Source organism: Boleophthalmus pectinirostris, unplaced genomic scaffold, assembly GCF_026225935.1.
Source record: "Boleophthalmus pectinirostris isolate CB_2022bp ecotype Guang Dong unplaced genomic scaffold, ASM2622593v1 HiC_scaffold_2, whole genome shotgun sequence".
Classification (NCBI taxonomy): domain Eukaryota; kingdom Metazoa; phylum Chordata; class Actinopteri; order Gobiiformes; family Gobiidae; genus Boleophthalmus; species Boleophthalmus pectinirostris.
In genome coordinates, this window is record NW_026571152.1 from 9,546,092 (window position 1) to 9,556,871 (window position 10,780).

At 40.4% G+C, this 10,780-nt stretch overlaps 1 long non-coding RNA gene across 2 annotated transcripts; it reads left to right on the forward strand.

The window, feature by feature from the left end:
• The first annotated feature begins 7,526 nt into the window (after nt 1–7,526).
• LOC129409362 (uncharacterized) lies at nt 7,527–10,780 on the forward strand. Of its 2 annotated transcripts, XR_008632370.1 has the most exons (11): nt 7,527–8,291; nt 8,361–8,443; nt 8,519–8,581; nt 8,654–8,877; nt 8,952–9,019; nt 9,109–9,376; nt 9,444–9,532; nt 9,601–9,683; nt 9,758–9,825; nt 9,891–10,283; nt 10,393–10,780. It is a non-coding gene; the product is annotated as an uncharacterized LOC129409362 (long non-coding RNA). The 2 variants fall into 2 exon arrangements; XR_008632369.1 differs by having other exon boundaries at nt 9,601–9,825.

The following is a 10,780-nucleotide window of genomic DNA, read 5'->3' on the forward strand; positions in this document are numbered from 1 at the left end:
ATAAGCAATGTTTACTCTTGTATGTCGTATTTGAATAAACCCTTATTTATTCACACTATTTAACTTGCCTTCAGTTATTCCACTTGTATTTATTTATTTTTTTCATTTTAGTTCTAGCTGAAGATAAGAAATATGTTTGCATGCATAATCTAGTTGTTTTTGCATTTCTACCATCAGATGCCACCAAAAGATATTCAAACTGTAATAAATGTAATAGCTGCAATATTCTTATCAAAGGCCTACTGATCCTGAATCAAGATACTGATTTCCTCCTCCACCAGCCATAATAAAGCTGTTCTCCTGAGTGCGGAGCGTCTCTCAGGTAGGTGTGCTGATGCAAGCACAGAGGTTTCAACACACAAACTCTGCATATTTAGGTTGAGCTGCTCCATTGTGTTTTTTAAACTCCACATGCCTTCAGTTGAATCATTTGAATAATTTCAGTTCTGGGATTGCCTTTCTCCAGTGAACTAAAGGTAAAAGGTAGCCGTTAACATGAAAAATATAGCTTCATGACATCACAAGGTGGAACAGAGCAGTTTGAGCTTTGGAAATGTAGACAGACTAATAATAAAGGGTTACTCAGACGTGTGAATGAAACAAAAACACAAGTCAAAGTATGTTTTTGAGGAGGTAACAACATTCATTTAACACGGTTTAAAGCTCACAAGAGTCAATTTTGCTCAATATAGGACCTTTAATATGTTTCAAATTATTTATCCATCTTTTTTATTATTTGTGTTAATTTATTTTCTTCTGTTAAGTGCAATTAGCCAGGTGTATGAACTAGTAAGTAACTAAATAGCTAAATAGTATATTATTTGAGATATAAAGCAATGATTAGCCTAATTTAAACAATTCAAAAGGCATACTCTTATTACATCAGAAAAAAATATAGACTAACAGTTATGTTATATCACATTTTTATGTTATTTTGTAATCTGGCTATTTGTGTTGGTGCTGTTAAGTAGCTCCCTTATTGATAAAATGTACTAAATTGCAAATGTTATGTTTTGCTCACGTTTCTGTTAAGTTTTTAGGATACTCTTGCATTACCGGGGTGCGCCAGGAGGTGGCAGTGTAGTGAGTAAGTCGCGGGTCTCCAGCCACGGCCCTTCTTGAAAAGTTTTGTGCCGCTCCTCTTCATACAATGAAGCGAGGCCAAAGCTCACTGCTCACTGTCTTTATTTTTCTATTATTCAGGTAATCTAATGTGGAATGTGTACATACAAGAGAAATGTATTTTATTTTGGTTGTTTAGAGCCTATATACAACTGGTTTTGATAAAGATAGATCGCGTTAGTTTGTGAAAAGCTCTGCTATTCACCGCAGTAGGAACATGAGGTTTTGTAATGGCGGCGCCCCTTCGCAACTTGAACTTTTTTTTAATAAGCATGTAGTATCCCGGACTATTTGTATTGTTCTTCATATATATCATTTCTGATTAACAGTTAAGATAAAAAAAAAAAAAGGTAAATTTAAGGTTGTTGTTTTGATTGTAAAATGAGTAAATGTGTAAGCCGAACTGTAAAAATATGAATAATAATTCAGTTAATCGTCAAGTAAGAAAAAGGTACTGTTTAGATATACAGATATATACATGTAGTTGAGTAAATATACATTTTTTCGGTAATTGGACAGTATGTGTGAGGTTAGAACATAGGTTGGAACATGTATTGTGAAGAAACCAAATTATTGATAAATGTGGACTAAAATGTAATTTTGTTTATTTTGTAAATAAATATACAATGAAGCGAGGCTGCACAGAACCAAAGCTCACTGCTCACTGTCTTTATTTTTCTATTATTCAGACGCATTCTTCTGTGCGGGTCTGCCCCCTAGACCGGACCCGTAACAGTTATGTAGGTCAACAATGCTCAAATCACAACGGTCATTCTGCCTTCAAATCTTATTAACGTTTTTGCCGATAAAGATGATAAAACCGTTTTTCCTACCCGGCACTCAAAATGTTTCTTCTTTTAATATGAGAACATTTTTATATGAATGAAATCTCACTCCGTGGATGTCTCGGTGTAATATTCAGAATCGCGAGGAGCTGCACATTTTTGGCTGTGAGGATTCAGACTCAAGTCAATCACATATGTGCTCTGAGTTGAAGAGCAAGTACAGGCCTCACGCTGGTTTTCAAACACAGGCCTAGGAGTTTATTTTCGGATTAATATGAGACAAATGAGAAGGAAACCAGCAGTTAGTTTCCTTATTTCATTGGTGTAGGAATAGAGTACATAATTCCATCAGAGAAAGTTGCATGGAAAAAAAAGTTTAAGTTGTTTATTTTGGATTTGGGCAGCTGGAACATACTCTACGGCAGTGGAGTAGATGGGTGTAACAATATTCAATCTGATGCACTTTACAGATTATTTTTAGTACAATTCAGGCCTTATAAATGATTGAACTACACACTTTTACACTTGCACATCTAATAAGTGAGGAAACGTCATCAGTTTTATCAACTTTTTCATAGGCAAAATCAGACAGAGCTTTGCAGAGTGCAAGTGCACCATATTAAAGCAAAGATTGCAATTTTAGAATTGTCAACAAAGTAGTTATTTAACTTTTTCTCCCTTTGCTACATAATTCCATATATCTTACTTCACATATTCCATATATTTTGTGTATACAAAATGTAGAAACTAGAAAGTAGTAAAAGTAAAGACAAAAAAAAACAAAAGAAAAGAAAACATTGAATGAGATGGTGTGCCCAAACTTTTGGCAGGTAGTGTATAAAATATAATGTAAATTAACAGGCCTATAATGTTGCACTTCAAAATCAGCAAAATTTAAACTCAGTACTATATGAATGATTTGGTGAACCTTTAAAAATGTTTGAAGAAGTGAAGAATGGAGGCACTAGTTTGAAGGTGTTTGCACAGGTAAAGAGAAATAGCCAGAATAACATAAGACAGCGTAACAGATGTAAGAATTAGAAAATGTGTGCAATAAAACGTCAAGTGAAAAGCAGCCTTCTGTACAGTGGCCCCTGTGATCCTGTAGATCCAGAATTAAAGCCAGTTGTCAGTTTACGTGGGGCCATTGAGTGAAATCAGTGTCGCAGCTTTTGGCTGATTTGGAGCTAAACGTAGGTAGTGGAGGGATGAGTGGTGAGCTAATGATGTAACACATTTGATATTGTGAATGTGAACCACTTGAAAGGGCTTATATTGTGGTATTTTCTGATGTACGTTCTAATGTTTCCACATGAAAAACAAAAGGTGGAGTTGTTTTGTTTGACTGACACATGTTTAACACACAAAGCCTGCACATTCAGGCCGAGTTGAGACTCTGGTCTACCTTCTGTTGTCATGTAATACAGGAAGTGATCCTATATTATGCATTATTCAAGCAATTTGAACTGGTTTTTGGACACTTAAAGGTGCATTGTGTAACTTTTCTGGTTGTGGTCCGTGACCTTCTTGTTTCTGTGGATTTGTCATTGCTCTGCCTCGAATATTCCACAGTATGACATTAAATAGCTCTACAGTACATTTATCCAATTACACTGTAACTTGGTCTGGTTTTGTCTCTGTGATGATAGAAAGGTTTAATACCGGTCCGTGTACCATTCGTTCTTTAGAATTTCAATTAAGAATGAGAACAATAAAATGGGAAAACAGTTTGTTATTTCATTATTCCATTTCAGTGTCAAACAAAAAACAGATTTCGACTTTTATTTCCAATATTTAATTTAAAGTTTATTTCAAATACGACCAGTCAAAAACCAGTCTCAGTGCCTATTTAATGTTGATAGTTTATTCTCTCTGGTTTATATGTATGGCTCCCTGGTGCCAGATTCGCTCAAGGCCTTGTGCTGGTTTGATCTTAAACATATTGATATTGCAAGGAATCAGTATTCACAAAAATAAAAATGCAATGCAAAGTTCTCCATATGAATAGAAATTAAGAGTGTTTTTGAAAGTGGATGCAAAAATGGCAGATTTTATTCAGTTTACTTATTATGAAGGCCTTTAACCCAGTTTGGTCTTGGTGTAAATTTTAATTTTGCTTGACTCATTGTGTCAAAAAATTTTAATATTGCTATGATATAGTTCACGATACAACATATAGTTCTCAAATATCGTTATCTCATATCATTCGGCCCTTATTATAAAATGTATCAGACTACACATTGCACTCAAATTTTTCTGTGTAAGGCTGCATGATAGTTTGGTGTTCATATATAATACATTATATAATATGCGGCCCCTGACCAATGCTGATTTTATAACTTCTGCCTCTGGTCCAATTGAGTTTGATGTCCCTGATCTAAAACAACTTAATGAAAGAAACACAGTTCACTGACTTCCTGTGGTACCCAGCGGGAGCTGATGTCGTTGTAAACATCAACACATCAAAGAGTAAGCACCTCCTTTGGATAGCGGCACATCACATTAGAGAATAGCAGATTTAAATAAATAAATAAATAAAAGTATGTGGTGCTGCGGAATACATGCGTCACCAATTAAGAAAATAAAATGGGAGAACAAAGCAAGCTGGTGGTTGGAACAATGACATCTTGAATACAGGATGAAGATGATTCAAACGTGCACAAATGACTCCAAATACAACTTAGAGAGGGTCAGTGAGAAGAAAAATATAAAAGCCGATTTTGCAGAACAGGTCTTCAGCTTGTAACATTCCAGAAGTGGCACATCACCGACATCGGAGGTACTAAGTTGGCGGACTCCGGTCAGGACCCAAACACAATGACAGCCGGACCGAGACAAAAATCTCTCTTTCTAGCCTTTTTTTCATAGCGTTCCGGATCCACGTGATATTTCATTGGCATGTGCTTTTTGGATGTGTTTCCCTATCAAAAAAAAAAAAAAAAAGCATAATGAAGAAGACAGAACATATAAGTTACACCGGCCTATAAGTGGCACTTTTTTGGGGAAATGTATTTTATCAAATCAGAGACCATTTATCTTGAAAGGCAAGTTATAGTAATAGCAATAGAATAGAGAACAACAGGCCATTAACGTAAGATATTAAGTTATTCAGATAGCCATAGCATAAACAACATAGTTTACCTAAATGCACTGAATTTTTCACCCTTGGTGTCACTTCTGAGCAACTCTGCAACGTCCAGAGGTAAATTATTTTAATAGATCAATGGGTAAACGGGGGCCGCTTCCTCTTCTGTGTAGCTGTCGTCAGACTCAGCATCAGTTCCAGTTAGAATTATTCCAGCCTTTCTGAATCCCGACAGGATGGTTTCGGCTGTCAGTGAAGTCCAGGCTTTATCGATCCATCCAATGACTTCCAGGAAAATTGCATGGCGCATCCTCCCGGTTACTGTGAAGCTGTCTTTAGCCAGTCCCTCACAGGTTTCTCGCTCACTCCAAACTTTATTTCTGCTGTGCGATTACTGTTTTAAATGTTCAGTGGGGCAGAAGTATTGGTGCGATCGATTGACATGATCCAGACAGAAGAGCGGCTCTGCAGAGAGACCAGCGCAGTGACAGTGGTACAGGAGGAACGGGAGCAGAGCGCCCTTAGCTTAGCTTTGCTAAAGTAGCCATCTAGCTAGTGTATTTATCTATCTAGTAGTGTATTTAGTACTTTGCGCATAGTTCAATTGTTCCGTGTGGATTCACTACATTTTTTGTTAGAAGTTTTAAGTTTGGACATACTCCGTGCCTTGTGCTAAGTGGACCTTTGGAGTTTGTAATTGAGTAGAAGAAGACGCACGCACTGCACAGATGTACGTAAGCGTTGTACGTAAGGGTTGTGCCGTCAGCACGCACGCACGGCGCTGCTGTTGCTAAGTGCATCTTTTGAGTGATACGCGCTCTCTTGCAAACTTTGCAAACCTTGGCTGTGATCGAAAACTTGTATCTGACAACTTAAATCGAGGATTTCTGAAAAGAAGAGGCACAAGTCCGACAGAATTTCACCCAGACTTTGGCTGACAACCTTCTGCATCGGATTACGAGACGTTTCTGAGGAATACGTGAGGTTTGTCAATTTCTTACGGGTTTTCATCGTGTTACTGAAAAAGCAATCATTAGCTCAGCAGATGCCCCTTTATCAATGTCTAGGTCATGTTTATGGTATATTTATTCCAAGAAATGTGAGCTCTTGTGCTTCTAATCTCCTAAATATCTGCTGTAGTGTCATGGTTTTTCCACTGATTCCACCTAGAATGAGTTAGGTTCCAGCGGTCACTTAACTGACCATTGACTCCAACTAGAGTCTAATAATAGGGTGACTATAGTGAGACGATACATGTAGAAAAGCAACCTTAGCAAATGAAACATGTATTGAGGTACTAGAGGAAGACTCCTGCTGCTTTTATTGGAACATTGTAGTTAAGCATGCAGGCCTTTTCCCAAATGGTTCAGGCTAAAATTCTTTTTTTAAAGATCACCTCGCAATCCCTACAGTCCACTGTATTGTTCAATTAAAATCTGCCCATACCCAGAATTTAGATCCCAAATTCTACTAAGTATACTGACAAGTCTTGAATTTTCAATAGAATTTCCTTCACAGGTTGACAGTATAAATGGTATAACTTACATGACAAGTTTCACATGTCAAATGAAAGCATATGTTGAGCTAAATTAAAGATGCACCATTTCTTAATATATAGTCCCCAAATGAATGGGTATGTTCATAGATTGGTTTAAGTGATCTCCAATCAGTTGGGGTCTTAGAAGTTGTCTATACAACAAACAAAAAAGAGCTTAAAGTCATATTTACCTAAGTTTAATCATAATATAGTCTACTACTTTTAATACTTTATTACTAATACTTTTAATATTTTTTATTTGTAACGAAGTACAGTTGTTTAAATATGTAAATATAAGTAGTTTTAACTGTCAGCAGCTTGAATAATTATCATGATGTAATCATTAATCACAGTTATTTTCGCCATAATAATTGCAACACCAAATTTGAATATGGCCCCATGTCGAGTGTTAATTGAACTCTTTATGTTCTCAACTCTGGTTTTAAGATGTGAGCTCTGGTAGCACTGGTGTTTGACACATTCTGTTCCTCTCCACAGATCCGTGTGGTCCTTGGCCCGGTGATCCATCAGGCGTCCAGACGTCCTGCACAGGACCCCGGCTCTCGCTCTGAGTCCTCACACACACAGACACACACACAGACACAGACACACAAACATTACAAACCCCTACCTCCACAATGCCTCCTCCTACTCCTCAGCTCAGCTTTTCTGTCCTGCCTTCTTCCTTTGTTTTTAGTGACCCTGTGTTACCCCCTAGGTCTGTGCCTGCTGCTCCCGCTGCTGCCGTGCGTCCTACGCCCACCGCCGCTGCTGCCCGCCGCCCTGCACCCGCCGCTGCCCGCCGCCCTGCGCCCGCCGCCGCTGCCCGCCGCCCTGCGCCCGCCGCCGCTGCTGCTGCCCACCACCCTGCGCCCGCCGCTGCTGCTGCCCGCCGCCCTGTGCCTGCCGCTGCTGCCCACCGCCACCCTGTGCCTGCCGCTGCTGCTGCTGCCCGCCGCCCTGCGCCTGCCGCTGCTGCCCACCGCCCTGTGCCCGCTGCTGCCGTCAGGGGCCTTCAGATAATCCCTCGCCCTGACGCTGTGCTTTCTGCTTTCAGGCGTCCTCACTGTGCTCCTCTGTCGCGGAAGCGCCCCGCTTGTGCCGAGCCCGCTCGCCCTGCGAAGGTTCCGAGGCTTTCCTCCTCTTCTCCTGCCCCTGCCCCTCTTCTCCCGCTGCTGGAGCTGGACGCTGCCCGCCTGTTCCCTGGACCTAGGCCGGACTGGGTGGTGCAGATGGAGGACTACCTGCAGGAGCGCAAGAAGGACTGGAAGGACAGGACAAGGTCAAGTGAGCCACAGGGGCCATTCACTCCCCAAAGACACAAGTACTCCTTTTATTTTAAGAACTGATCCGCTTTCTGTTTGTGTTTCAGTCACAGAAGAGGATCTGGAGTCTTGCTGTTAAGGGTGACGCATCACTTGTTAACCAGCAAATGCAAACAACAAAACAAAAAAACATTATTATTATGCTGTAAATAGTTTGGTGTGAACACTTTTTAAATAGGTTTGTGTGGTGTAATTTTTATGTTGTAAATAGTTTGCTTTGTGTTTTAATGTGAACATTTTAAATAGGTTTGTGTGGTGTAATTTTTATGTTGTAAATAGTTTGCTGTGTGTTTTAGTGTGAACATTTTTAGATTTCATTTTAAGCTCCTTAGCTAGGCTCTTGCACCTTCTCCATGGATAAAGGAAAAACAAACAGTGGGAAAACGTGAAAAGGGATGAGGAAAATGTTGGAGTGATAAAAACAATATACAGTACAGGTAAGTTTTTATACTGATAGTATTAAATTATTGAAGTACAATATATTTATTTGTCTGTTTTTCTTCCAGTGAGATGGGCCTTTACAGTGCAGACTGTGGAGAGGAGGAGTGGAGGAAGGAGGCTTAAATCCATATTGTCATACAGAATACAGGTACACTGGAGACGACTATGAATTGTATTTGTCCCTCCTCCGACTATATTGTACGTTTGCGTTTGGTTTTCATAGGGACAGAAATGGGAGACATGTCAAAGCAAAGAAGCCAATGTGAAAAGAACACAAGATCATACAGTATGTCTGGCTCTTTTGGACATTTGAGGATTCAGTGGGAAATCAAGATATGCACAGAGCCTCTTGTTCCAGAGTTCTCCCCGAGGTCCGGGCTGGGTCTGGAGGGCTGCTGAGGTCCTGAGGTGGGACTGTCGCGTGTCCAGCTCAAGAGACAAAGCACCATGGCCTGTGTTCTCTCCATGCATCTCCACGATGACCCGTGTGCTGTCCACCAACCTGCAGGAAACACCTCTGATGTCCCCTGTATCCCCGAGTAACAGCCCCTCAAAGTGACAAAAAAAGAATATACAGTACAGGTAAGTTTTTATATAAATTTACAGTATGAAGTTGTTGAAGTACAGTACACTTATTTCTCGTTTTTTTCTTACAGTGAGATGGAACTTTAGACTGCAGGCTGTGGAGAGGAGGAGGCTTCTATCCATGTTATACAAAATACAGGTACATTGTCGACAACAATGAATTGCATTTGTCTCTCTAAGTATATTAAATATTTCTGTTTTGTTTTTGTTTTTTTTCTGTGTTCCCAGAGTCTGCCTGAGGTCCAGGCTCAGGTCGTGTGTCCAGCTCAAGAGACAAAGCACCATGGCCTATGTGCTCTATATTCTGCATGAGGACCTGTGTGCTGTCCACCAGCCTGCAGGAAACACCTCTGATGTCCCCTGTATTCTAGAGCAACAGTCTCCGAAGCAACACTGAGCCAAAACAACATGTGTGGCAACTGAATGACAGCACACATTTTTCCTGTCGTTTCGGACTTAAATACAGGACTATATGACAAAGATATTGGACAAAATGGTGAGTACTGATTCATTATTACCACATTACTTTACGGAAAAATAATACTTATTTCTTTTCTTTTGAGCTTCCAACATCAGGCAAGTGTGATCCTGCAGAAAGAGAGGAGGGAGGGAAAACACTGAAGGAAACAAAAGCAAAGAATATATAGCAGAGGTAAGTTTTTTGTTTATAGTATTGAATTATTGAAGTACAGTACCTTTACTTGTCTTTTTTTCTTACAGTGAGATGGAACTTTACAGTGGGGGCTGTGGAGAGGAGGAGTGGAGGAAGGAGGCTTATATCCATGTTGTCGTACAAAATACAGGTACACTTGTGAGTTCTATGGATTGTATTTGTCCCTCCTCCAAGTATAGTGAATATTTGTGTTTTTTACACAAGGTCCAGGCTGGGTCAGGAAGGAGGCTGGTGTCCTGAGGAGGGACTGCCGTGTGACTAACTCACAACAGGTAAGTTTTTTTATATTTATAGTATAAGTTATTCAAGTACATTTATTTGTGTGTTTTTCTTCCAGTGAGATAGTACTGTGAAGAGGAGGAGGGGAGGAAGGAGGCTTATATCCACGTATCTTATATCCAGGGACAGAAATGGAAGGCCACTGCCAAACGTGTCAGTGATATTCAGGCTTTCTCGGTGCCTCTGTCTCTGTATGCGATTCAGCTCTGATGATCTCATAGTGACCCTGCACCCCATTTCGGCCTTTATTGCAAAACTGGCTGACGCCTGTATCTAAGTGGATGTGGACACTTTTCAGCCTCTTTCCCACACTTCTGCTGAGCAACAGCGTTCACACAGGTTGTGCCCTGTCCGAGCGGCGCATGGCATCCTTTACCAACACCGTAATGCTACACAACACAGTGAACACAAGGCTCTGGGAAACCTGAACATTTTCCTTAAACACCATAATGTAAGTACTGTAATGCACTGTCCTTACGCACAACTCATTTGTAAGTGCATTCATGGTGGACAACAAAATGTATTCTATTTAATTGACTTCTGGTTTGTTGTCTTCTTAGATTCAGGAGTAGGACCAAGCCTCAACCTCCCCCTGCTCCTCTCCAGCAAACCAAGCTCAGCTCAACCGCACCTTCAGTTACCCAAAAGCCCTATTTATACAGGCCTATCCCAACAACACCGTCTGTCTCTGCTCTCTCGACCCTCTCCCTCCCACCCCGTACCTCTCTCTCTCTAGTCTCTAGCCTCTAGTCTCCTCCCAGCCATCACATCTCGCCATCGTCAAGAAATATCTTTACCGTATTCCATTGTTGTGACGTGGTCCTTGCTAGTGAAATACAACTGTGTGTCTGAATATGAAGACTTTCTGTCCGATATTAAGTCACGTGTCAACTGCCCCAGCCTAAACTTGACCTCAGCAAGCTGATAAGAACATTCGCAGCCAACAGC